This window comes from Pongo abelii, chromosome 3, assembly GCF_028885655.2.
Source record: "Pongo abelii isolate AG06213 chromosome 3, NHGRI_mPonAbe1-v2.0_pri, whole genome shotgun sequence".
NCBI classification, from domain to species: Eukaryota; Metazoa; Chordata; class Mammalia; order Primates; family Hominidae; genus Pongo; species Pongo abelii.
The window spans coordinates 148,655,662-148,681,352 of NC_071988.2; the positions used below are offsets into that span (position 1 = coordinate 148,655,662).

Sequence of the window (25,691 nt, forward strand, 5' to 3'; positions counted from 1 at the left end):
CTCCCCAGAAGCCACTATGCTTCCTGTATTGCCTGCAGAACCATGAGCCAATTAAACCTCTTTTTTTAAAATAAATTACTCAGTGCCAGGTATTTCTTTATAGCAATGGGAATGAACTAACACAGTATATGACTGGAAGTAATATCAAGTTGAGGGTAAAAGGCAATTATGTCTGAATGCTAATTTAAGGAATTTAAACTTTATCTTATATGCAGCTAGAAGACTTCGATATTTTTTATCTCCTTCTTTGTTTTCTGCTTTTATTTTTGACAAAGAAATGTTTTCTTCAAAGTACTTCAAAACATTAAGAAATCAGTGATGTACTGAAAAATGTAAGATGCACAAGCAAGAGAAAAGCAGTTAGTTTCCTCTTCCTTGATGTGGCAGATTATATTTTCCAAAGATGACAACAACAATATCCCCCACTCCATACCGTGTTTCTACAATGTGACATTGACATTCCTCCCATCAATTGGTGGGGTCTATCCCCTTACCCTTGAAGCAGAGTGGATTTTTGTGACTGCCTTGTGTGATAGAGTACAACAGAACTGATAGTACCTGACTTCCAAAACTAGATCATAAAATGCTAAGCACTTCTATCTTGCTGTGTTGGGAAGGTAGCTCTAGAAATGCAGTCTGAGAGATCACTTGAAAAAGCCACTGTACATGTAGGTCTTCCAGCTGACAGCCCAACTAAGGTGTCAGCCAACAGCCAGCATCAACTCTCAGACATGTAAGAGTAGATACCTCCAGATGTCCCAAGATTCTAGCCATAAAAATATCCTCTGTCTTCAAGTCTTCCCAGCTGAGGCCCCAAACACTGTAAACTAGAAACAAACTGAATCGTCTGAACAATTGCTTGAACTAGGAAGTTCTCTGGGGCCAAATGATGTTTCCAGTGAGGGACAGAGTTGTGAAACATCAGCTTGGGAATCTGGGTGGAGAATTCACTGCAGTCTAGACCTTGAACTCAGATTGACTCCTTCTCATGGTAAGTCACCCTATTTGAAAAGAGTTTCCACCATATTCTGATTGCTCTTGTTTTCTGGAGAAACTTACAAGAGAAATATTAGTGGAATGAACTATAGCCTCCACTGCTGCAGTTGTTCTTTAGGCCATAACTATTCCTCAGCATCCTCCTTTCCACTGCCAATTCAAATTGCCTTCATCCTTGTCTAGGACCTTTAACTCATCCTAATTCTAATGGCAAACACACAATCCTCTGCTTTCCAAAGAATACAAGCATGAAACAAACATTTTATCTTCCTGCTTCTGAAACTTAAAATAAAATAACATTTCTCCTCCCTATTCCCCTTGCCATTTCCTTTGAGATATTAGGAGAATAAGCTAGACAGAGTGTCTGGTAGCATGACCTAGACCTTCAATCTATTGGTCCGAATCTCTAACTACCATGCTTTTCTCCAGTTTTGGCTGAGGAGCATGGGATTGACAAGAGATGCCCAAATGTATCACCGAGATACAAAACGTATTCTTCCCTTCCCATGTTGTCTAGCAGTAGCCCTACCTCTTGCTAATGATCAGGGTCAAATATTTACCCCTGCCAGCCTGCTGACTCCATTCTTGCCTACTGCTGCCTTACCACAAGAACCCTGGAGTAATCAAAAGGTCTACTAAGCATTGTAGTTCTTCTTTATGGGTAGAAAAGACACAATGATTTAGCCTTTATTTTGGAGTGAATGTCACAGCATGCCCCAGTGTGTAATATTCCCAAAAACGTCACTGATGTTATATGTACTTGAATCTTCATAGTGCTCCTCTGTTTCCTTCTATCTCACCAAGTCTTCAAAAAAAACTGCCACTTCTTATTAATTTGATGCAGTTATATCATTGATATAGTAGATGAATAAGATGTTCCCTGAAATATCCAGACAAGGCAGATCTTTGGACTGTATTACAACAAAGATTGGGAGAGTTAACATGGCCCTGGGGAAAGCTTAGAAATATATGCTGTTGTCCATGAATGCAAACGATCTCTGATCATCCTTCTTGTTTATGATCTTGGGAAAGTAATGTACCTTAGTTTTATCTTCTATAAAATAAGAACTTAAAATAGTACCATTTCCTGATTTGCTATACACATTAACAAAATTTCATTGATATAAAATAGGAGGTAATTTTTTCCTCTTTATGCAGGAATTTGTTGCATGATATAAAATGTCTAGCAGGGCTTCTGATAAAGAGTAAGCACCCCAATATTAACTTTGAAAATTAGGTAATACCAAACATTGTCAATGTTCTTTATTGTCTTATTTATAAACATGTTTGCTTTGTTAATTTCCAGACAAATTGAAGAGATTGGTGCCAGTACAAAGAGAGGCTTTCTCTCTGTTTGAAGTAATCAAAACAAAGGGCTCTGAACAGAAGGGAGCTATGCCTCTTAACAGTCAAAAGGCCTGAGAGGATATTCAATGAACACCCATACCCACTCTTTCCATCCAGCAGGCCATCTTAACTCTGGGACTTTTTGAAGGAACACTTTTCAAAAGCACAAATCATTACTCATATATTTCACACTCAGAGTTTACTGACAGTTTAGGTGCCCAATAGTTACAGTTATATAATCTGCCTCAATTTTGAAATGATGAGGTTTAAGAATTTTATCATAATCTTCCAACAGCATTTCTCTACTAAATACATTTGACAAGTCAAGGCCCTACTTGATACATTACAAAGACCATAGAAATTAAGTGATCAGCTTCTAATACAAATGCAGAGCATTCAGGCTTTCTCACATATTGTAAACTGCTAACATGGAGTCATCTGTTAATGTCACGTCCTCCAGAAGAACATTTAAAAATTTACAAAAACTTGTCCAGTACTTGTTCGGAAAAGGATATTATCTAAATGGAAAGTAATATCATGAGTGTTTGGTTATGTCTCAACTCCACCAGTTAGATATGAGGTCTTGAGAAAGTTAATCACTACTGAATTTAGTTTCCGCAAATGTAAAGTGACAAGGATATTTATAGAGTTGCTTTCATTGAATAAAAAACTTATGTAAAGTTACAAACAATACCAAATCTATGGTAACTATGATCATAAATATTAGCTATCATTATGACAGTATAGACTGTTAAAGTTCTATTTTCATTTCTACCACTATAAGCTACCTGGATTTTATGTCTTTCCCATATTTAAATGATGGTTTATTGAAGATCTGTTCTCCTTATTAGTTTATATAACTTAACAAATTCCTACATAAGGAAGAAAAAAATTTAACTCCTATTTTATAAATTGAGACAAACATGATACACCATTTATCAAACACCATTAAAAAAAGAAAACAGCTAATCATTTCAATTTACACAGGAAACCGCACACTCTGTTCATAAAGAATTTTCCCGCCCTGTGTTTCTCAGCATAGAAACTACCACAACCAAACTACACATTGGCAGTGGTGAAAAAATCTCCCTCATTCTGTTAGGCTTTGGTGTTTGATTCTTGTTTACATTTTTCAAACAATAGGTCTATAGGTCCTCTGGAGTATTTACCCATCTTTCCTGGGACTAAGTTTGGCCTGCCCTGTCTTTATATCACAAGTGCTCCAGTGGGAGGTAAGCAACACTAATTCATGTTAATATTAATGACAAACAGACCATCCTCTGCTTTCCAAAGAGTGAACACATGGGACAAACATTCTCTCCTCCTGCCTTTAAAACTCAGAACGAAATCTCATTTTTCCTCCATATTCCCCTGGCCATTCCATTGAGATGCTGTTAGGTGAATTGAGCACATTTGTGGAAACTCTAAAGCTGGTTAAGAAATATTTTAACTTCTTTTGTAGAATTCTTGATCTTGGAAGGCTTATCTAAAGCTGATGCATACCCAGGAAAAAAAAACCATTGTATTTTCTCTTCATGCAAAACAAAAGCAAGCTCTTTAATCTCCTGCCTAGTTCCAATGAAACCAAGCCAAGAAAATACTCCTGTCAGTAAAAATTAGTGTGTGAAGGTAGTGTACAGAAAAAAAATAACCTTGTTTCCAATTATACTTTTCAAGGTCTGATTGACAATTAGTGGAAAAGTCAGAATTTCTTTATAGGAACTTTTAACTAAAAGGTAAGTTACATTTTTAATAGATCTGAAAAATTTTTGGAGCAAAAATCATTGCCGGGTGAGGACATTTTATTAAAATTCTTGAAGAATTTTTCAACTGTGGAAATACTGTATTCAAAAATAAAGTTTTACTGGATCTATTAAAAATAATAAAACCAAAGTAAAACATGGATGCAACATATTCATGATAAGGATACACACAGTAGCATAATAAGGAAGGACTCACTTCATTATAAGCATCCTTTCTTTGATAAATTTCTTTGTATGATTTCCTAGAACCAGTCATATGCATGGTAGATGAATGCCATAATTAATTTAAAATATAATTGCAGGTCCATTCTTACAAAAGGAGTAAATATACCTAAATATATATGAAGATTGAATCATCCTAGGATTTTTCATATTAGACCAATATTTGGTCTTATTTATAATATCTGGCAAATTTTTGAGTATATATATATATCTTAATAGGTATTTCTCAAATAAATTATCTTATTTAACCTAAATGCTATTGAAAGGCTGTGTTTAAAAGCATGATATCAAGAATCAGATGGCCTGATTTAATCATCTCAGGCCTGTTAATTGCTCATTGTATGACCTTGAACACACAAGCTATTTATCCTCACTGTGCCTCAGTTTTGTCATCTGAAAAATTGGAATAATAGTAATGGGAATAATAATAACAATAAACTACTTTGTAAGATGTGATTATTAAATGTTAAAGTATAAGGTATACATGTAAATTCTCAGTGTAGGGTTCAGAAAATATTAGCTATTATTACACATGAGGTGAATATTATTTTTGAACTATTATACAAAAGAATTAAAGCTTAATCATTAAGTTACAAAAATTTCTCATGTATCTATAAAGAAATAAGCATTTTTATTTTCTCCAGTTCAGAGGAATGAGTGTCAGATGGTAGCAAACTGACCCAATTTGGTAGTTTACAATTATTGGGTTATTTTGAGTACATATTGTTAGCTTTGGCAGGTATTCTTACCTGCAACCTTGCTGTTGAGTAGAATAATGCTGTAAATAAATGTTCAAACCACATCCGGCCACATACATAAACGTTTAACAGTTAAAATGCCACAAAAATACTAATACAAACAGTTCTATAAGCTCGATGAAGTACTAGCTCTCCATACTTTTAGGTATTCAACAGGATCCTGCATAAAAGGTTAATACAAGACAGAAAAAGCAAACTCTAGAGGCAGAATTCATCTACCCCAGTAGGAGTCAGGAAAAAAAAAAAAAGCCCTAAGATGAACACACTCGTACCAGATGGGTCTGGAATCCTAAACCAAGGAATTAGTCTCAAGAAATGCAGGCTATCAAGTTCACTGAAATCCTGTGCATGCGGGGGCCCCAGATCAATATATCTAGCCAATCCCAGATCCACATCTTGAACATAACTAATTTTGCCAATGAAAGAAACATTTCTACATCCAATGCGCTAATTACCATGCCATCTGGCATTGATCTGAGATGAAGAGAACTGAACGCTTGCTTGGATTAGACACCTCCAAAGTGTAGGATTTTGATTAGCGTCTTTCAAGTGCTAGCCAACAACCCCTCCTCTCCAGCATGTGCATTCCATATTTGGTTATTGTGAGTTTTAAGTAACCACACCCCACCCCCACTCCACAAATTAAAACTGAGCGCACACATACACACACGACACTGCCTAGGCTGAAGTATTTTAAATTACATACACTGCCATTAAAAGACAGAGAAGGAAGAACAGATCATACATTTTGGTAATACCATGATATCCAATAGATTTTGATACTAAAATATGATAGAATTATTTTTTGAACCTTGACTAAAATTAGTATTAGGCACAAGGATATTGCCTGACTAGAAGTCGGGAATTTGAAGATCTGTGCCCATATTAACTGAAACTCTTAAGTAAACTCATAAGATGCCAGTTTTGAAAAATTGCTAAGGAATGAAAGAATAATATGTTTTATACTATGTAATTTAAAATAATCATTTAGACCTACAGTCTGTAACTCCTTTTTCTACCTTCTCTTAAAGCATAGGAAGTGATGGAGCATACAGAAGCTAGAGATAGAATAGCCCCAACTAAAAGTACTCAAAATTAAAATTATTGAAAAACATTACTCATATTTTGCTCCCAAAACCCCATCACCTGTAAGCCAACTATGATCTCTCATTCAAAGTGTCCTTATATGCATAAATGAAGTCAGTTCAATGGGGAGTCTTCCTCTTATCCTCTCTTGCAACTTTTCGTTTTTTTTGGTTTCTCTGACTCCTCTCTTTCATGAATATCTACTGTCTCTTCTATGGTTACCCTTCTCAGTCTACTTTTGGAGCTCTGTTTTTTTTTTTTAATTCACCTTAAATATTCATGTCAGCCATTATTTGTCCTCAGTTCAAGCCATTTTCATGCAAATATATTATATATTTTACCTCTGACCCAGTGGTTCTCAACTGGAATCAATTTTGCCCTTTAGGGTATATTAGTCAATGTCTGGAGACACTTTTGGTTGTCACAACTGTGGAAGAGGTACTACTGGCATTTAGCAGGTAAAGGTCAGGGATGTTGCTAAATATCTTACAGGGCATAGAACAGCCCCCACAATAGCTTCTGAATTATTTGGCCCAAGTGTCACTAGTGCTGAATTCGAAAAATCCTGTTTAACCTATAGCAACCTTGTATCATGAAATAGTATTTACCCTATGTTACAAACAAGAAAATAAGACCTGCAAAACTCAGTACCCAAGATCACCTAGTTAATTAGTGGTGAGACCAGAATTTAAACCCATGTCTAATGTCTAAGGGCATGGAACGTTTAAATTCATGCACTTTCCAATATGGCATGATGTCTCTACCCAAATATTTTATAACTATAATTTTTTAGCTATAAAGATAACTAAATTGTATGTGATTTTATTATGTATTGTACAATCATACCCTCCAAAATAAAATATAGAAAAGTTGAAAGTAATTTAGAGTAATTAAAGTTCTGTTTTTTGTTTTTTTGAGATGGGGTCTCACCCTGTTACCCAGGCTGGAGTGCAGTGGCATCGTCACAGTTGGCTGCAACCTCAAACTCCTGGATTCAAGCAATCCTCTTGCCTCAGCCTCCTGGGTAGCTGGGACTACAGGCATGTATTACTATGCCCAGCTAATTTTTTTTTTAAGTTTTTTAAAGGTGGAGTCTCACAATGCCCAGGCTGGTCTGGAACTCCTGGCCTCAAGCTATCCTCCCATCTCAGCCTCTGGAATAGCTTGGATTATAGGAGTAAGCCACTGAGTCAGATCAGTTCTTTACAGATGACTATTATAAATATGTGGCCTCTATTATTTTCTTTTAAACTTTGTTTGGAGATGATATTGTGGTTCTGTATTTCTAGTTAGTTTTATTTATTTCTCATTTACCTAATTCAGCAATAAATTTGTTAATCTACTCAGCTTAAGGTTATTTAAATATGTATACATTTACATGCATTACCTTCAATTCTCAAAACAATTACTTAAGGTATTATTTCTCCTAGATTACAAATAATAAAACAATTTTTGTTCCAGTGAACATTATTAGTCTATTGAAAATATTGGGGAGCAAAATGTTAAAACTGCTTCTCTAGATCTTACTGTATCACTAATTGTCCAAGAAGTTTCAGAACAAAAACTCAAATACTATCATGACAACTGTAAGCTTCTGATTTGCAGTTTTAGTTCTATTAAATTTCAGAGATTATTCAATGGCAAACCACTGATTACCCTGTGACTTTATGTGTACAATGTGCCCTATAAATGAGTACAATTTCTGTAATTAAGGTTAACAGTACTCTTGCTGTAATCAGTACCACTTTTGAGTCCCAACATTCACTATTTGCTTGATATACTTTCCTGTTCATAGCTTATAATTTTTCCATTAAAGAAAATAATAAAATAAACTCATGTTTAATAAACACAATATATATGAAACTTCCTGGAATACATGTACTCATTACAAGCTGAGAAAAAGTAGAAATTACATAACGTTGCCTTCTATGTTTAGATGCTTTTTCTTAGAAAAGTATTTCTCATTATTTAGCTCTAGTTAGTTGCATAATTAGAAAAATAAATAGAATCATGTGCTATCAGGGAACCTGCCCCCGATAGTCACATAGGTTCTTTTCTATTTTCCCTAAGCATCGGCCGGTTTGAGAAATAAAGGGACAGAGTAAAAAAGAGAGAAATTTTAAAGCTGGGCGCCCGGGGGGAGACATCACATGTTGGTAGGTTCCATGATACCCCCCAAGCTGCAAAACCATTAAGTTTTTATTAGGGATTTTCAAAGGGGAGGGAGCGTACAAATAGGGTGTGGGTCACAAAGATCACATACTTCACTAGATAATAGAATATCACAAGGCAAACGGAGGCAGGGCAAGATCACAGGACCACAGGACTGGGGCGAAATTAAAATTGCTAATGAAGTTTCAGGCACGATTGTCATTGATAACATCTTATCAGGAGACAGGGTTTGAGAGCAACCAGTCTGACCAAAATTAATTAGGCGGGAATTTCCTCTTCCTAATAAGCCTGGGAGCGCTATGAGAGACTTGGGTTTATTTCATCCCTACAGTTTCGACCATAGAAGACGGCCACATCCAACGGGGCCATTTTAGAGACCCACCCTCAGGGGCATATTCTCTTTCTCAGGGATATTCCATGCTGAGAAAAATAATTCAGCGATATTTCTCCCATTTGCTTTTGAAAGAAGAGAAATATGGCTCTGTTCTTCCCGGCTCACCGGTGGTCAGAGTTTAAGGTTATCTCTCTTATTCCCTGAACATTGCTGTTATCTTGTTCTTTTTTCAAGAAGCCCAGATTTCATATTGTTCAAACACACATGCTCTACAATTTGTGCAGTTAATGCAATCATCACAGGGTCCTGAGGTGACATGCATCCTCCTCAGCTGACAGGATTAAGAGATTAAAGTAAAGACAAGCATAGGAAATCATAAGGGTATTGATTGGGGAAGTGATAAGTGTCCATGAAATCTTCACAATTTTTGTTTAGAGACTGCAGTAAAGATAGGCATAAGAAATTATAAAAGTATTAATTTTGGGAACTAATAAATGTCCATGAAATCTTCACAATCCATGTTCTTCCGCCATGGCTTCAGCCAGTCCCTCCGTTCGGGGTCCCTGACTTCCTGCAACAATGTGCACATTTACACATACCATTGTGTGCATTATCTCTAAGTGCCCTGATACGGAATGTTTCATTTATCATAAATATAACACACACATATATAACCAAACATATAGAGAGAGAGAGAGAGAGAAAGAGAGTAGGTATTACTATATAAGTATGCAGATGTGTGTGTATTTGTGAGTGTGGGTGTTTTCTGTAATTAATTAAAAAGAATAAATAAAGGCACTACTCAACTAAGAATTGTCTTAAGTGTTTGCTTTCAAGTGAGATACAAGAATTTTACCTTACGTCAACCATTTCTGAAAAATCTCAAGGATAAAGCTCAAGACAACAATAGGAAAGTAAATAGGAAAGAACATACAAGAATATCCTAAATTATTGCTCTTTTAAACCTTAAAAATTTTTTTTAAATATTTCAGCTTTGAAGGCTGGGATCTTCTTGTTGCATTCATACCTCTCCTGTGCCATCTAGTGTTTTTAGGTGATTACTATGAATCCAGAGTGTAGAATAACCTGTTAACACTTTAGCTGACCATTCAGCTTGTCTGCACATTCGGCCTCAGGCAAGCAAGCAAGTAACTTAAACTTGGGCTGAAAAAGGGTGGTTTTATTGGGTTATGAAACATTGCAAATGAATAGGACTTTAATAGCAAAGGAGAAAGCTTTAAAGTTAAGTTCAGGAACTGTGGCTAACAGATGTTGAGAAAATAATGCATAATGGAGCTATTGAGTCTCATTAGGTTCATCTACAGTATAATAGAAGTAGAATTTTGATCTGAGGCTGCACAGCTGGATGGGACAAAGTAATAGGAAAAGGACAGAGTGAAATAGAACTATCCTTCCTTATTCACGGTGAAACTTTTTTGCCTGTCTTGTGGTCTGGCTACTGTACCAGATTGGGTCATAATACCTACTATTAGAAGTGGCTGCCTTGGCTACTTCACTCTCTCAGGGTGAAATTCTACTTTTTATTTTCTAAATCCAAACCTTCCATTAAGAACATAGGATCTTTGCATGAAGCCAGGCAGAAATCTTTTCCTGCAAGATCTTGGATTTTAATTTTTTCTCTGAAATACTGTTCTACCAGACATAAATTACCCAATATATCAATATATGGAAATATTTGACTCTCAATTTATGCCTGAAATCCCTGATTTGAGAAACAACTTGAATGATTAAATTCTATTTAGATAATATATCCTTATTCAAATAACAATTAAATAGGATGAATACATAAAACTTAGTGAATTGACTTCATCTTGACTCAGTTTAAGACTACACACATAAGTAAGCCTTATTCTGTATGTTTAGGTCTAATTAAAACATACTTAGCCAAAATTAATTAATTGTTTCCCCCAAAAAGGTGAATGTCTACTGCTGCTTCTCATTTGCATTTCACTTCAGACTCTTTTTGTATTTTATTATCACTGGAAAAGATAGAAAATCTACACATATCTACTGTTGTTCACTGTTGTTCTGAGACAGTAGTCAAAGTCATGAATAATTATTAGTAGGAGGAAAGAGAAAGTTAGGTATCACAATTCAGTGATGCAGTTTGTGGAATAAAACTGGGCTTGCTAGTGATGTTTAAACTCTTTCCAAGCATGAACAGTCAGTCACTGCGCTGATGAATTACCAGTCTGATAACAGCTATCATCCTTGGAGCTTTAAAATGTACCAAATAAGCACAGCTCTTTCTAAACATTATCTCATCCAGTCCTTATAAGCACCAAGCTAGGAAACTAAGGCCTAATTTGATAAGTTAATGTAACTTGCCCAAGGTCACACTCATTCATAAATGGCACAGCCCAATTCATTCCTGTCTGACATTAAGGTTCATGCTCTACACCACTCTCTCCCCAGTAATGGGGACACTGTTAGAAAGTCAGAACCCCTGATTTACATTTCTTAGGCTGGTGCATCCACAATTTTATAAAGAAATATATTCACAGAAGAGAAATGCTTGAATTCTATCAGAATTTAAGACCATTCTTTCAAGATGCAATTGAACATCTCACTTTGGTCAGCCCACTGTTCTTTCTAGTCTGCCATTATCTTGAGATCATTTTTTGTCAACACCCTCTTAATAATAAGCAAAAAATATTGTGAAAATAACAACATCCCAGCTCAAAAAACATCTCAGCTTTGTAGCAGCACAAACTCTCCCAGCTATCCAGTGAAGTCCAAGACCCACACAGGGTTGAGTTCAAGGAAACTCAATAAACAAAGCTACTCAGAATGTAATTCTAAGCACTAAGTATACCCTGTTAAAGGAAATTACAAGCAAATTCCATTTTGGTAGATTGACTCAGATTTAAACTATAAACAAACCTTTTCAGGCATCACTTGTCTTCACTACTCCGTTAGCTCAATATCACTCAAGACCAATGTTTGGAATTGTTCTACTTTTTACTCTAAATCCAAAACCAAGTTGTTTTGCTAAAATAAAATATACGTTTTTTTAATCTTCGGAGGAACAAAGTCTTGTTCTGTTTGGGTCCCCAGTATGTCCACTTTGAATTCTGATAAAGATTATTCTTAAGACCAATGTAAGTATCCAATAAACTTCTACCCCTAGAAATTTTATTTCCTTTCCTTGTTACTCTCCCTCTATCTGTGATTTTGACCTGCCCCTCCTTTCCCTACTTCCTTAGCACATAAACCACAGCTGAAGGACTCATACTTCTTGAAGTGTCGGTCACCATAAGCCTTTCACTGTATTCTTCATACAGAGATGCTGCTATGGACTGAATTACGTCCCCACAAAATTCATATTCAAAATGTATACCCCCGATGTGATGGTATTTGGAGATAATGTCTTTGGGAGAAAATTAGGTTTAGATGAGGTCACAGGGTAGCAACCCTCATGATGGGATTAGTGATCATTTAATAAGAAACATCAGAGAGTATACTGTCCTTCTTTCCCTGTTGGCAGCTGTCTGTAAGCCAGGAAAAGAGGCTTCTTCAGAACCCAACCATGCTGTCACCCTGATCTCAGACATCCAGCCTCCAGAACTATGAAAAAGTAAATTTCTGTTCTTTGAGCCACAGTATTTTGTTGCAGCAGCCTAAGCAGACTGATCAGATGCACGACGTGATTTAATGTATTAAATACACCCACTGTCTGGTTGTAGGAAGTCACATTATCCACCGATGCATATATTTTTAAAAATTAAGACCTGTGGCCAGGCGCGGTGGCTCATGCCCATAATTCCAGCACTTTGGGAGGCCAACGTGGGTGGATCACCTGAGGTCAGGAGTTCAAGGCCAGCCTAGCCAACATGGTGAAACCCCGTCTCTACTAAAATTACAAAAATTAGCCAGGCATGGTGGCAGGCACCTGTAATCCCAGCTACTTGGGAGGCTGAGGCAAGAGGGTCACCTGAACCTAGGAGGCAGAGGTTGCAGTGAGGTGAGATTGTGCCACTGCACTACAGCCTGGGCAACAGAGCAAGACTCTGTTTCAAAAAAAAAAAAAATTAAGACCTATTTTTAAAATTATTATCAGATAAACTCCTGCCCCTATCTGGGATCTACTTTAATCCACAATCATTTTGGTAAAGAGGAATGTTTTCCTGCAAACAAGAATGATGGAGAGACTAAAGAGATCACTTGAATATCAATCCAGCAATGCAATCAAGATAGTTATAGGGAACAGTCAAAATCAAAAACCAAAGCTGCAAGAGAAAAAGGACAATCAAGTAAGTGAAGGGAATTAGTACTTACAAAGAAGGTTGTAGTATTTTTCTTCCTTTAACAGTCAACTGAGCTATCATCCAGACTTCTGAGCAAAAGCCTAATTATGTAAATCTAGACAAGCCACCAAGAAAGGCCCACTCCTGACCACTTGAGGGCCCCCAATTTTCATCTGAAGATTAAGAGACTACATCAAATAATTCTTGACTTGAGTTTCAAAGACTTCTGTGAGATCTATCCATGGAACTCAGAGGGCTATCAGAGTCTATGCACCTTTCGAAATCTGAATTAAAACTCTATAGATATATGTACTACTGCTTACAAAAGTTCATTCTCTGTCTTTCTTTCTCTCTCTCTGTCTCTCTCTCTCTCTCTGTGTGTCTCTGTCTCTTTCTCTCTGTAATTATTCTTTGAAGAGAATCCAGAGCTTACATTAGCTTCTGAGAAAAATTCCTTATAAAAAATGTTTAAGAACAAAAGTAGCAAACTAGAAAGCGGTATTACAGATACACGATTTAAGGGGAAAAATAACAATAATAGGGGTTATATTGGTGGGAGATGGTTATATGAATTAAGTATAGGGTAGGAGGAATATTTTATTGTTAATTTTTGATATTAAAATTTTTCTGAACAAAGAAAATTTATTACCAATGAAAAAGATTACATTTAATTATCTTTATTTTTATTGCTATGAATACAACCTATAGAATTTAAAAGAAAATTGTTATTTTACTCTAATGAGTTCTTATATAAACAAACAAGGTATTCTTTTCCATTCTATTCAAATTTTCTTTCATATTTATCACTAGGTTTTCAAATTCTTCTTGGCATTGACCTTAAACATGTCTTATTACATTTATTACCGAACAACTTATTTTTTGGTTGTGTTACAAATTGTAATTTTTCTCATTAGATTTTCTAAAGGATTATTATTTGAATAAACACTATTAATTTCATTATACTAATTTTATACTCAGACCTCTTTCTAAATTCTGTTATTTTTACCAAAATTTTTCATTTGAACTTTTTGGATTTTTTTTTTTTCTTTTTCAATTGCATCAGTTTGTACTCTGGAACAGTAAACATCAAATTCTTAAAGTGATAGTGGACTTCCTTGCTTTGTTCACAACCTTAATAAGGACGTTTCTTAAGTTTCACCAAAAAAATATCATTTGAATAAGCTTTTATAGCAAAGAACAAGACTTTGGAGATATGTGGCCAGGATATGATAGATCAAGCATTGATAAACTGTATCCTTAGGCCAAATCCAGCTTGTTGTCTGTTTTTATAAATAAAGATTTATTGGAACACACAAAAAAATAAAACATTCTCCTTATGAGATGCAGAGTAAGGCTCCAATCCCAGGTGAAGGAATAAAAAAGGCAAAATTGGGAGATGGAACTCCTGAAATGTCTACATTAAGTGTCTGAACAACATTCTCAGAAGTAGGAAACAGGGCTGAAGCCCAGTCCCTATAACTGGGCCAATATTGGGAAGTGAAAGGACAAATTACAGCTAAGTAGCACAGAACCCAGGATTCAACCATGGTAACCAGGTCCCAAGTCTCAGGAGCTCTATAGCTAAACATCTACTCCATACTTCATGTCCATGAGGGTTTATACACTCTAATCCACTCTGGACTGGGAGAAGGCAGCTAAAATCATTGATAAATGTCCTGCAGGAGGCAATGTGAATGGCCGAGCCTGCAGGTGGAGGCGATGAGGACCTGTGGTGGATGGGTGCATGAGGCAAGTTTAGGAAATGAGGTAGAGCTAGCACAACAGAAGCGAAAACTTCAAGACCTTGAGGCTTAAGTTCTTGTGCTTTAGTCCTCTTAGCATTTTCTAAGGAAATAACATCCTCCTTGGTATATTTCTAGTTCATACATCCTCCTAGACCTTTACCATCTAGATCTAGCAGTAAATTTCAGGACTTCAAAAATAAACCTTAGTCCAGTTGATCGGTGAGATGATAATACTAAAATAGGTTTAATCAACAGTATCTCAGGCAGTCTTTTCTGCCTAATAGTGAAAAGAGGAGAATGTTTAATTATGTAATAACTAAACCAACATTCTCATCCAAACAAAAAAAATCTTTAATTCAACGGGGACAAAAGAAGGGGAAAAAATCCAACATGCAGCTTTTATGATTGACTTCTCACAATTTCTCTGCTATTAACAATTTCCCTTTATAGATGGTCTTCATTACCCTAGAAATAAAGGGTAGCAGCAGAAAACACAAAGCTTTATTTTGAGGGTAGCCCAAAACCCATTAGTTTAAAAGTGTTAATGTTTTATGGTTTCAAGGAACAGTATAAATTGCAGTTGTTTGTGTAAGTTCATTTTTCAAATGTGTGAACACAAATGTCTATTGTCTATGAGGAAATTTCATGCTGAGCTACAAGTGAATTGTACAATTGCGCTCCCAGCTAAGCAGCTGCCTCTGCCAAGCTAGCCATTTTGGTAAGTGGTCCTAAACTTGATACAGGGGCAAATAATTTTTTATTGTTTTCCCAGGGGGAGGAGGCTCTTTTTACAGACCACAGACCAGTAACGCTTTATATAGATATATATATAATATATATATAGAATATATATATAGAATATATTTTTATATAAGAATATATATATAGAATATATATTTTTATATATATATATATTCTTGCTGACATTGCATTTTTTCTTTTTTTAAAATATAAAAGAATCTGAGTCTGTAATTTTTAGCTTCCTTTTGTTAAAACTGTGCAAAAGGCCTACTAACCTCTATCCTTAAAGCCCTGACTTTATTTTTTGCTGCAGATATCATTAAAATCTTTCTCTACTTTCTGCTCAGCAATTTCTTTTTATAAAGAAGCATGGTCATTCATTGTATTCCCAGAGAACTCCACAGAGAGATCAGCTCACCCAACTTCAGCCCATTTCCTGAAATTAGAGAGGAGTTTATCTTCTGTGTTCTTAGTCACTTGGTGTCTTTTCAAACCATTTTAGATACAAATAACCTCAGAAAATCTATTCAAATTGGTAAATAAATCTTTTGAGCATATCCTTCATTAATAGTTTAGCACAAGCAATCTTTGTGATGTAACTGTTCTGTATCTTAACTTTGGTTGTGGTCACACAAATCTGCACTTATAATAAAACTGAATAAAACTAAATACTAAACACACACACACACATACGCACACACACACACAATAAGTCCATGTAAACTGATGATTATAAATAAGGCTGATGGATTGCCACATATTCATTACTGATGGATTCACCCAGTACGCTGGGTGTGGTATTATAGTCATGCAAGATGTTACCACTGGGGGAAACTGGGTGAAAGGTATATGAATCTTTCTGTGTTAATTCTTACAACTGCATGCGAATCTAAAATTATCTAAAAATAAAACATTTATAAAAATCGTTAGCAAATCACACATTTTGGGGTGTTTTTAATTTCGCCCCCTAAAGAAAATTATCCCTGAAATATCTAGAAGACAATGAAAATGTGTAATATAGTGAATAACAGTGACCTTTGTGCTGCCCCTTCCTCATCCATGATTATGAATTGCCACTGCCTGCAAGGGGAGCCCGACCCCCTCAGCAAAGCCAGTATATGTCATTTTTAATTTTCTGACTTAGAAGTGGTAACCTGGTTTTGATTATGTGCTTGAGTGTGGCTGCAACAGGATCTCCAGTTGGCTTCTGAGTTTTCCAAGGTAGACTCACCAGTCATTTTTATTTCAGTTGTATATTCAGACTTGCCAGATCACAGCCATTAAGGAAGGAGAGCCTACATTAGTGCCGTTGACTCTGCCTCTCACAAATGCAGTCACAGAAAAATATCCTTAGGGGTGGATGTCTTCATAAGGTATCAAAAGAGAAATTTCCTTTTAGGTTTCCTCTTGCCTTTTTCTAAAACTAATTATTGTGGTCTGCAACATATGAATAGGGAAAATAGATGAATTGTACTACAGAAATGAAGTAGTCATCTAAACTTTCTGGCATTACAGTTAGATTTCAATTTAATACTGTGAAATGAAATTGCTTTAAAAATTCAATATCCTAGTCAATTTCTATCCTGTCTCTACAGTCTCTAAAGTTTTGTAAATTAATAGATACAACCCATTGCATCTTCAAACCTAAAAAATATGCAAGCTTAGTTTCATTAAAAATAATCCCCCCTACCACACATCTCGACACCTTTCAAAAGGAGGGTTGTGAAGGTTTAGATTCAAACTTCTAAACTGAGTTAATAAGACCTACTCAATCAGAATTGCCTAGGACTTAAAAAAAATTGCAGGCTGTATCTAAATTTTAAAATCATGCATGCCAGGAAACATCAAAGAGCTACAGATTCAAACAAAATAACCAGCACTTGCAGCTGCAAGAGAGCTAGCAATTTATTCAAGTACGGTTCATAGATAATGTGACCCAAACAGACACCTATGCAGAGGACCAACTCTAATATGGGAAAAAAGAAAAATGAGGCTAGAATATAGCTATTTGTTTTCTGCAGTGGAGTCTATTTTCAAAGACTTACTATTTTTCTTCAATTGTTCAAAGTAGCCCTTGTGACTCCAGAAATAATGATAAAGAATAGTATTTTGAGTCCCCAGAAGCTCACGAATCATTGGCTCTGCCTTCTCCAGTGATAACCTACAAGTAACAAGTTTCTTACCGACCCACCCTGAAGTTATATGTGAGAATAAAAACTGCAGCAATGCTTGAAGCTTTATAAATGTCTAAGATAAAAAAGTATCAGTCTAGTAACATTTTTATAATGTTAACTAATTGGAGGGAAAATTTACATAAATTACTGGAAATCTAATATGCAATCCACTTTAAAATAAATTCAGTATTAATACTTTCATTCATATAAAACTTACATTTACATTTTAGTTTACATGTATATGTGCATGTACACATACACATATGTTCCAGGAAAACATATAATATGGGCAGTGTGAAAAATCCTTAGCCAATTCCTAGCAACTTTTTTGCAATCATTCTACATTACTGAGGCATTGCATCAAATGCCTGATTCAACACTGAAGGATACGGGTAAACTAAAAGCATAATCTGTTTTAATAACTGCTTCAAAGTGACTTTACATTACCATAACTTTTTATACTAAGTAAGTTTCTTTCCTTTAATATCAATGGAAAGATGCACTGCAGAAATTTTGGCAACAAAAAACATGAAACACTAAAAGATTTTGTTCCCTTAAGTAGTCTTAATATTCTTCTCTGAAATTTTGTTTACACTACTAGTTTTGAAAACTCTTACTTTAACAGGGCGTCCTCTACAAAAAAGCCCATTTTCATTCCTATGTCCCCCAAGTTTTTTAACTATCAAATATCAACAAGTTTGCAGCCTAAACAAGAGAATAATGCTGTTTTTCCCACAATTGCCATTAACTAGGACATTAAAGGAAGGCCCTCGGTTTCCCAGCCTCTTGAATTAGTCTTGATGTCATTTCCTGGAGAAGTTCAGTGGCTGTACATTCACACGTCAAGGCCTGGATCAGAAAAAAATTGGCTCATCTCCAGCCTCATTTAGAGAGATGTGCAAGAAGGTGTGGTCAACATCTGCCCACAAGATGGTTTGTTTGGAAAGGGTTAAAGGCAGGCTATCAGTCGGCTGCCACTGTTTCCAGCATTCACATCAGTTATGGGAAGTGATGTCACACACCTGCAAAGCACATGCAAACTGTAAACACTTCACCAACATTGAATTTGAGTCCCCCATCCAAAATCATGCCCAGCTGCCTCACACTGAGTTCCTTGGCTGCCAAATTTGCTAGTCTGCATAGCATTGAGAAAATGAATGGGTCTTACACTGACAACAGTTAAGTAGGTTCAAGTTTTATACCACCAGGCTGTGTACAGTTTTGTTTTTCATTGATTGCTTCTTGTTGTTTCTAGAATCACAGTGGTGGAATTGAAAGAAATATTAAAGATTAGGCAACACAGCCCTCTCATTTTACGAATAACAAAATTACACCTCTACTATAGCTTTTATCCATTGTTCTCTTAAATTTCCTTCTCATCCGAATCAAGGGCAGGTACTAGGATTTTAGGCACTTTTTTTAATCCTCAGAGCTTAATACCTAGAAGACACTCAAGTTTGTTAAGCAGATGGATGAATGAACGGATGGAAGGACAGATAGATAGATGGGTGAAGGATGGGTGACTTCTTTGAAAACCACTTCACATAGCTATACTGGTGAGTTGAAATAGTTGTGTGGACTTAGGCAATTTATTCAATTTTTCTAAAACTCAGTTAACTCATTCATAACATGGGAAAAATAATAGTGTCTTTTTCAAAGGATTGTTGTGAAAATTCCTTGAGATAATGCTTTTCAAAAGTACCATAAATATTAATAAGGATTTCATAAATATTCACTTGCCATTATTTTAATAGTGGTAGCAGTAGTATCACCCTTCACTTCTTGTTACTGTCACTCACCGGCCTTTTGGTGTGTGCCATGTGCTTGTCAAAGCTTTATTTCCTGACTTGAGGGCTCCCTCTCTTTTCCTAGCTTTACAACCAGAGACCTACCGTTAGTCTGAGTGACATCCACATCCATGTGGAGCAGCTCATCAGTCTCTACCTTCACATCGCACTGATCTTTTCATCCTCAATGATGCAGTTTTTCCTTTCAGCCATGTGTTCTAGAACCATACACAAACATTCTCTCTGGAATCAGTCTTCTGGCTTCAAATGTTAGCTACACCAGTAGTTATAGCTATGTCACCTGCTACACATTTTCTTTAGCTTCTCTAAAGATTTTAATCACCTCATTTGTAAAATAGGAGTGATAAAATTACTGCCATCATAGCACTTGGTATACAGTAATACCAACATGTTGGTATATAGTAATAGCTCTTATTGACACCCAAACTATACTACTTCTGAAGGACTAAACCCCAACATTAATGTGTAATGTGTGGACACTTAAGTTATTCCAACTCTTTTACTGTTATAAATAATCCATAGCAGAAGTAATAGGCTAAAATAAACTAGAAATAAAAAGGAAGAAAGAGTAGGAAAACACAGAAGTGCTTAAAGGTAATAAAATAGTTGCAAAATAAAATCACAGGGACCAAAACAATAACAATGCAATAATAATACTAGTTTACACTTATTGATAATATATATAGTATAGTTAGAATAATAACTGGGCCAAAAGTGTACATTCTCAGTACATTATGTGAACTATGAGTGCTTCCTGTGGACAGGTACAATACTAAGTGCTTTACGTGGTGTGTTTTACACACACAGATGACAAAAAATTGAAGTTCAGAGAAACTTAGGAATTTACTCAATTTCCACGTCTAGTAAATGACAGAGCTGGAATTCACACCCAGAGATTCAAGATCAAGTTGACAGTTTATACATACGTGGTGTAGCTGGGTCTTGGACCCAAGCAATCTAACACCAGAGCCTGGGCTCTTAATTATTTTCTCTCTCCATAAATTACTAATACCCATGAATATAGTGACAATAGCTTATCTTAAAAACAAAATATACATATACATTAGTTTAACCTAATCTTTATATCAATTTATTTCATTTCAATCAATTTGCTTTCAGTTACAGCTTATGCTACTGGCAATCCCAATAGTCCTGCTCTTCGGGACTAGTGTCAGTCTTCAGATACAGGGCCCTGCCAGGTTTGCTCCAGCCTTCACAGATGAGGACTGGTCCCTTAGCCACGGCATGTCTCTCCTGTCCTCCAGAGTTTTTCACTTAACTAATGGATTAAGTTCTGCACCCAGAGGTAATCGAGGGCATGTAATGTAAAAAAGCATGTTTTCTGGGCTTTATTCTGCCTCCACTGAGTCAAGCTTATTTGTACTACAAGGATTAGTCCAATGACAACTGTGGAAAAACAGGTTTCCTCCCACCATGCAGTGGTGACCTGGGCTATCCAAGGTCCAGCTTGCAAAGGATTGATTTCAAAGGCATTTCTTCCAGAATTTCTGGACAACAGTAGACCCCAAGTACATCTCTTCTACGGCCATCTGGCACCTACTTTTGAGGTTCCACTCGTAAGCTCTTACCAAGGCCACAAAGTAAAGGAAGCAATAATTCTTCTCTGGCCACCACACTTTCCAAAGTAGAGTTCACATGATAGTTCCATACCCACTCTCAGAGAAAAATACGAGCTTCCTGTACAGGTTAAACATCTCTTGGCTGCGGTTTGTTTGGGGCTTCAGAGGTGAGAAGTCAGGCTACATAAGATGCAGGGGAGGAGCGGGAGCAATTCAGTAGTGCTGCTTTTGCTCTTCTGAGTTCCTGGCGTAGGGATTTGGAAGTTGGGATAGAGGGAGAAAAAAATAATGTGCTTCACCTGTAACTTAGCAGTAACCATCAATGATAATCTTATTGAACATATGGTCATTCATTCTTTATCAGATTTATACTCTATTTCAGCACAGCACTGTTATAGAGACAGTGACTCAAGCAAAACATTTATTCTTGCTGAAGCTGTCTTCTCAAAGTTTTTCCTAATAATTACAGATCATTAAGAAGAAAAAATACCTTCCGTGTAAATAGAATCCTCTAATCTACAGATGAATTAAAGGAAAACCAATAAAGTTTCATTTTGAAATCCTAAACTTGCTGCTGAAAATAGCATCAAAAATTTTAAAATATTTATACAAATCATTGAGGACATTTTTTTGTCTTTAGATATATAAGAATGTGATCTAACTTCTTCACAGGTAAAAGGAATTATCAGCACACACAGCTTGATGAGCAACAAAACATCATTGGAAAGTAATTTTTGTCAATGACACTCATTCATTCCTGTCCCAAGCATTTTCCTCCTTGGATAGATTCCTCTCCTCTGTGTTTGAGGGAATTTTGAATGCTTATCTGAAGTAGGACTCTAATGACAATGATAATAATGACAAAAAGCAATAAAACAGATAAGAAAGTAGTAAAAAGTATACGTGATTTTCAAGATAGCATAGACATAACAAGTATAAATCTTTGTTCTTCACCACAATATTTCAATGAACACTATGAATTGTATTCATGGTGTATTTTTCTTATTAAAGTATGATTTTCTGTCATTAACTAGCTCAGAATTTTTTGGCAATTATCTCAATCTTTTCAGATTTCAGTTTTCTCATTTGTACAATAGGAGAATTGTCATCAGCCCTCTGGGTAATATTCAATAAGTGTCTCTTCACTTCTCCTTGCCTCAAGTGAATCCCAAATCTGTTTGGATGACTTGGAATCAAATGCTAAATCAAAAAAATCAAAACTTTTATCAGGTCATGCCAAAACACTGGAGACCAATAGGATATTAGAATACCAAAGTAATTATTTCATTGGATGGCACTTTGCTTTATGGAGAATGATTGCCATTAATCTAAAAAAAACTAAGACCCTTTGGCTCTTTTTCTTTCAGTGTTTGAGATGTCCTGCTGTTACTACCAAACCTAAAACCCAGCTCTGCCTACCATATTCAAGCCTGCCCAGAGAAAACACACATGATAGTCTCGCCTGTCTCAAAACAAACAGAAAAACAAAGTCTGTTTTTACTTCTTTTGCAATATCTTGCTTTACAGAGCATAGCACCAAAATAAAAAAAAATCATGCATCAACATCAATTTCTGACAGTTTGTTATGTGCCAGCCTAAGGCACATGTTCAGATAAAGGACATTTCACAAATTCCCTGAGTTGAATGTCTACTTTTGGCTCTTTTACCATAGTCACTATTTCTAATTCTTCTCGGTCCACAGATCTGCTAGAGTGCGACACAAAACCACAGAAATGTCGAAAACAAGTGTTGGAAGTAAGGACTGTAAAGTCCCAACTGCACGTATGAAAGACAAAAAAAAAAAAAATAGACCATGTGTATAAAGTTGTCTTCCAAGCATTTAAAATATATTTATCCTCAATTTGTAACATTTGGACTCCAGAGAAATTAAAGACTGTGAATTTAAATAATGCATCAACCAGAGGGCAAAAGTGAATCATTTTGGCTTAGTCTATCATCTGTGGTGAATCAATTTTTTTTTAGTTTAAACTAATTTAAGCATAAAAATTAAATAGCTCAGAAAAGCAGAAGACCATAACGGACTCCTTAACTATTATTAGGACACACAGCCTCCTTTAATTCTACACAATCATCCTAACAAGTTTCAAAAAGTTAATATCCTCAATTAGCTCTTACATGTAAAAAGTTTAAGTATCTCCATTTCTAAAATACTGTCTTATAAGCTGTACCTTGACCTGTAATCCCAGTACTTTGGGGGCTGAGGCAGGCAGATCATCTAAGGTCAGGAGTTTGAGACCAGCCCGGCCAACATGGTGAAATCCCGTCTCTACTAAAAATACAAAAATTAGCCAGGCATAGTGGCAGGTGCCTGTAAACCCAGCTACTGGGAAGGCTGAGGCAGGAGAATTGCTTGAACCCGGGAGGCGGAGGTTGCAGCGAGCAGAGATTGTGCCACTGTAGTCCAGCCTGAGCAACAGAGTGAGACTCTGTCTCAGAAAAATAAATTAATTAAATTAAATTAAAATAAATAAACTGTACATTGAGAAGAATTCAAATTTATATTAACAGGCAACTGATAGATAGCTGCATTTGATACTTTATATTTTGGTTGTATTCTAGAGCAAGGGTCCCCAACCTTTTTGGTGCCAGAAACCAGTTTCATGGACGACAATTTTTCCACGGACAGGGGGCTGGGGGATGGTTTCGGGATGATTCAAGAGCATTACATTTATTGTGCACTTTATTTCTATTATTATTACATTGTAATATACAATGAAGTAATTAAACAGCTCACCATAATGTAGACTCATGGGAGCCCTAAGCTTGTTTTCCTGCAACTAGATGGTCCCATCTCGGGGTGATGGGAGACAGTGTCAGACCATCAGGCATTAGATTCTCGCAACCTAGATCCCTCACACGTGCAGTTGACAACAGGGTTCGTGCTCCTGTGAGAACCTGATGCTGCCACTGCCCTGACAGGGGGCAGAGCTCAAGCAATAATGCAAGTGATGGGGAGGGGCTGTAAATACAGATGAAGCTTCACTCGTTCACTGGCCACTCACGTTTGCAGCCTAGTTCCTAACAGGCCACAGACTGCCATGGCTCTGTGACCAAGGTGTTGGGGACCTCTGTGCTAGAGGAATAAGAACTACCTTTCCTTCTTATTATTTAATGATCTATGTATTTCTCTACTTTTTTCTTCTCATACCCACTTTAATTTCACTTAATCTTCACAGCAATAAGGAGAAGTATTGTTATTTTCAGTTTACAACTGGAAGAAAAACAGCACAGTTTAAGGGAGGTTAGTTAACTTGTTCAAATTCCTACTACTGGTACGCAGCAGAATTAATCACCAAACACGGGCCAATATGACTCCAACATCCGGTAGACTACACTGAAGAAAACAATGAGTCACCTAAGAATCCTCACTACCTAAACAAATAAACCTGATCCAATTACATAAGCCCTTTATCCATTCAGAAAGAGTGACCAGCGTCAGGGCCTGTATCATAGGATATGTTATTAAGTGTCCCCTGTGAAGTTTCAGACTGGAAACAAATCTAAGCAAACAGTATAAGCCATGAACACAGCAGACTCTGAAAACATTTTTCTGTGTCACATTCAACATCTCTCAAAACTTAATTTTCATTATTTACCAATTTCTTCCAAAATCTTGTTTCATTCAATATAAAATTTGGAAATAAAAGGACAGACTTTTCTCAATGGCTTATTCCTTGTTCATTCCTCCTCCTTTTTCCTATCTCTATAATGCCTATTTTTCATGGCTTATCAGTACTGGCCATTGAAAATCACTAAAAACTATTAAGTTTTATGTAACAGAAAATATTAGTCACTGAGTTTAAATATTTTATTATTTATGGTAAGGGTAGGTAAGCAAAAATTAAAGACCTTCAGGCTAGGCATGGCGCTCAGGCCTGTAATCCCAGTGCTTTGGGAGACTGAGCGAGGAGGATCACTTGAATCCAACAGTTCGATGTTATAGTGAGCTACAATCACACCACTGCATTCCAGCCTGGGCAACGGAGTAAGACCGTGTCTCAAAACAAACAAACAAAAATCAAATAAATAAAAAATAAAGACCTTCAGAGTTATTAAGCATATTTACATAATCCTTTGTAAGTGGCAATATTAGCTACCAATTGTCCAGTAACTATTTTGTTCCAGGCACTATATTGAATGTTTTATGTATTAATATCTGGTCTTTTTATCCCAGCAGCAAACTTTTGGGCTATTATCGTAAATAAGTGTAAAGAAATAAAAATACCTTCAGATGGGTTAAATAACTTGACCAAACTGACACAATTGGCTAGAGCTAGGACAGGGTCTCAGCCCAAATCTATCTGACTTGTAGATGTTATTTATTTAGTCTGCTAAAGTCAGAATGGCCTAGGTTCAAATCCCATTTCCTTCACCTAAAGCAGTGCTCAAATGGTTTGGAAAAGAAATAAATTAACTCAAAAATCTTTGCCATAGATGAGAATGAGCATAGCCTGTTCAGAGACACTAATGCCTGCGATACCTGTCCTGCTGGCACAGAGGCTTCTGACTGGAAGGTACCTGTCCATTTGCTGAGGTACCGTTGGGTTGGGAGAAGACAAATTGAACTAATGCCAATTTAGGAAACTATATGTAGTAAATCACTGTTCAACATAGCAATTATAAAATGGCCAGAAAAAGACAATTAAAACATTCAAAGCTGTGCAAACTCCCCTTGT

The 25,691-nt window shown here is 36.2% G+C and overlaps 1 long non-coding RNA gene across 1 annotated transcript in view; it reads right to left on the minus strand.

Annotated features, from left to right (window-relative positions):
• LOC103890500 (uncharacterized) overlaps positions 1 to 19,613 on the minus strand; it is a 37,737-nt gene extending 18,124 nt beyond the window's left edge. Inside the window, exon 1 of the long non-coding RNA XR_008524752.1 lies at positions 19,495 to 19,613. This is a non-coding gene — a long non-coding RNA (uncharacterized LOC103890500). The remainder of the gene's footprint in view (positions 1 to 19,494) is intronic.
• Positions 19,614 to 25,691: the final 6,078 nt, after the last annotated feature.